Source organism: Triticum urartu, chromosome 3A (assembly GCF_056163025.1).
Source record: "Triticum urartu cultivar PI428250 chromosome 3A, HENAU_Tu73, whole genome shotgun sequence".
Lineage (NCBI taxonomy): Eukaryota > Viridiplantae > Streptophyta > Magnoliopsida > Poales > Poaceae > Triticum > Triticum urartu.
Window position 1 is genome coordinate 674,456,908 of NC_141875.1, and position 3,682 is coordinate 674,460,589.

Here is a 3,682-nt window from a genome sequence, read left to right on the forward strand (position 1 = left end):
AGAAATACAAGAAAACAGATCAGTTTAAGGTGTCTTAGCGCTGCGTCCATTCAATGGTACAATCCTTAACAATGACAGAAAGGTTCATGAAAACTGAAAATGAAGGCGAAAGGTTCATGAAAATTGCAAATGAGGGTAAACATACAGGAAACGTTGCCCATCGTCACTGATCGACGCCATAATTGATGCTCAGCTCGCTCATCGACGGGATGGTCTCCATAGCGGCAGGTGGGGGCACGACTCGTCTTCGTCGCCACGGACAATGAGCTAGACTAAGGCGTTCGGCGCGAACCTGCTATGGCTGATGTAGGCTGCGATGTTCTTCCTCTTGGACACGTCAAGCACGTACGTCGGTGCCGGGCACTGCACGAACCGGGGCGGTTCCTCGCGGTCGTCTGGAAACGCCGCCGTGGGGGCGTACCCTGACTCAGTCCACCTCGGGGGAAACTTCGGCGGCTCGATGAAGCGGGCCTGCTCCTCCATTGATGCGCCGGTATTGGCATTGGCATTCGTGTTGGCAATGGCGGGGTGATGTGTGGGGAATTGAATTTTCCCCTTTCTGGATTACTCATGGATTTAACCGGTCGCGCCTAGGCACGGGCGGTAATGCTCAGATGGTACGCCGATGCAGGTTCAATTGTCTCATGGGTCGCCAGACGAAGGAATATGAAGGGGCGAGCGGCGTCAGCTGATGCGATGGCCCACTACGACTGACGATGGCAGCATAGTGCCCTAGTGGTCGCTATGGACGCTCGGCGGTTTGGTGGCACAAGAGAGAATTGGATGGGATGAGCGGGCCGGGTGACATAAGATGTGAAGGCGATGGAGTGAAATTATGGGTCATGTGATATTGGGGAAGTACCAGGGGAGTTACAACCCCCTTTATACGAGGAACTTGGAGCGTTTTTTTATGAACTATTGGACCAAGTAACCGTTTTTTCTAGGGTTTGATTGGTACGGCGGTGCGCTTGCTGGCATTTTCTTTCTGTCGGCCCGCTTCAGGGTAAGCTATATATGTAGTACAATTTACTGTGAATTGGTTGGCACGCTACATCTACCATTGTTTTATTCTTGAATCTTGAAAATACATGACAAAATTAGTTTGAAAAATGGTGAATAAAACGGTGCCTTTGTGTGTCTCTAAAACGGAAGTAGGTATACGCGGACATTTGGATATGCCTTTTAAATATGCCCTACGGAAAATTGGCACATAAGGATCTGCATCCATATAAGGTAATTTGTTAGAAAAACATTTTTTCCCGATATACACAGCCGCCGCCCCGCTCTATTATTTTACCCTATTTCCCGATATACACAACCTTTGGGAAATTTTTTCGAAGAAGTGGTAAAGCCCATCCAGATCCAGGCACACAAAGCTGCGGCTCTATTGCCCTTTCCGGCTTATGAAGTCCAACCCCTAGAATTACGGATTCTTCCACACCCGCCACTCAGACGGCGGTCTCCGTTTCAACAATCTGTCCAGGGCCGGGGGCCGCCTCTCTGGTCGACGCTTTGCTCCCTTTCCTTCACTGGAGCTACGCTAGGGTCAAGCTCAAACAATGCTGCAGCAGCCTTCTCCTCTGCAAATGCTGGGAATCGCAAGAACCTATTATAGCTGCAGTGGACTCAAAGGGGGATGAAGAGGATGATGAACCTGCGCATATAAAACTGGCACAACCCTTCCTCGCTTTTTGGTGTTTACATCCCTGGTAGAGTTGCCCGACTATGTGGCGATATACTCATCCGAAACCGGGCGATGGACTGGGAGCAGCCGTGAGTGGGGGGAAACCAGAGAGTATCCTCCTTTTACTGCAGAATGTGCCTTCGTGAATGGCATGATGCATTTTATGCATTTGGTGATCGAGGAACCTATTATAGCTGCAGTGGACTCAAAGGGGGATATTTGTGGGGAAATTGCTCTCCCGGAAGGAATGGAAGAAGCTAGGTCTGGTTATAGCTCAATTGGATACTCTCAGGGGAAATTGCATGCTTGGTATATGGTTCCTTATTATTACCAACTCTTTGTGAGGGTACTTGAGGATTATGCTACTGAAGTGTGGACCCTAAAGCATACTATTGATGTTCCCCAAATGTTTGGAAGGGAATATGCGACAGAAAATTGTGACGAAGAGGACATGACCTTTAAGTATGAGATGTTTGCAATTCATTCAGATCGTAATTTGATTTTCGTTACTGACTGGAAGGAGGAGAATCTGTCGTATGATATGGATAGCAGGGAAGCACATCTTATGTGCAATTCTGGAGATTTCATGTGTGGTTTACCTTATATTCCCTGTTTCACGGATTTGGTTGGCGGATGATTTCTGAAAGTCTGTGCTGCTTCATGCATTTAACATGGTGGCACAAATGCCTTTGTAAAAACTAGTCGTTGGGTGTGCGTGCGTGTGACTAATGGTCTAGTTCCGTGGCAGCATTCCAAAACGTGCTTTTCATGGTGCATGCCCTTTTGTGGCCTTGAACAATGTTGGTTAGCTTTACATATTTTGTAAGTGACAAGCGATCCAATGGATAATGCCTAGTTGTATGAATGACCTGGTCCCTTATATATTTGCTTTTAGGTAAGACTAATTGCTGTTGTCACTTGATATCTGTTATTGGTGGCTGAATGTAAACAGATGTTAGATTCATTTATAAATCCTTCAAGGCCTTCCATCGATGACGTCAAATAATATGGAGCTCTTTATATGGAACTCCTTTTATATAGATTGCACAATATGCAGCCTAACATATCTAATGAACATCGTTATTTTTCATTATTTTATTCAGTAGAGAAAGCAAAATAATTCTGTTTGTTGCCAAGACTATTACGCGCTCTTAAGTCTGCCGTTCGTTGCCTACTGCTTAAGCACCCTTCGTGTGCTCCTAATCTTGTGTTTTGATTGAGTTTTCCATCATATCATGACCAATATTTTCCTACTAGAATTATTGCTATATTGTTGAATTTCTAGGCTGTTGTCAAACTAAACGTATTTTGGAAGAATCTTAAGATTTTTGTTGACCATAATGTAGCTTAGTACATAATTTTGTCGTCAACTACCCAACGTTCTGAACTTTGTATTGAGTGCACTTTGAATTCTGAACTTCTCACTCTGAGTGGCTCTTTGTCAGGGACCAGCAAAACTAAACCTATTTGAATTTGTTGTTGTCCCCAAAGGTTGTGAACTTCTCACTCTGAGCGGGTCTTTGCCAGGGACCGGCAAAACTAAATGGGTAAAAGAAAAACAAAGCTATGCCTAATCAGGCATGACATGTAAATCTAGCAAAGGTTACTGCACGTTTGGATTCTGGGCAAGCGCTTGCCTTGCCTCGCAAAGCAAAGAAGCGAGGGGTTTGGTTCCCTGCAACTCATCTCGTTACCCGCAGTTTCAAGTTTCTTCCTCATTTGTGTGAGCAAGCAAATTTGGCTACCATATGTTGGCAAGGTTGTCCTTGCCCATAGAGGTGAGCGCGCGAGAGATCAACAGTTGCTAATTTGTTACTAGAAGCTGAGCTTTTAGCACCATTCCTTAAAATAAATATCCACATCAGCTCAAGGTTTTCGAGTTGACGAGTCATTCTGTTAGCGACTCTTGACGAGTCGTGCCATGCCGATCGTCTAGTCGAGGTATTTGAGTCGACTTCTAGTTACGACTCATTGTCTAGTCGTTCGACTCGAAAACAG

The 3,682-nt window shown here is 45.5% G+C and overlaps 1 pseudogene; it reads left to right on the forward strand.

The window, feature by feature from the left end:
* Positions 1-606: 606 nt before the first annotated feature.
* LOC147981403 (uncharacterized) lies at positions 607-2,321 on the forward strand (annotated as a pseudogene).
* The last annotated feature ends 1,361 nt before the right edge of the window (positions 2,322-3,682 follow it).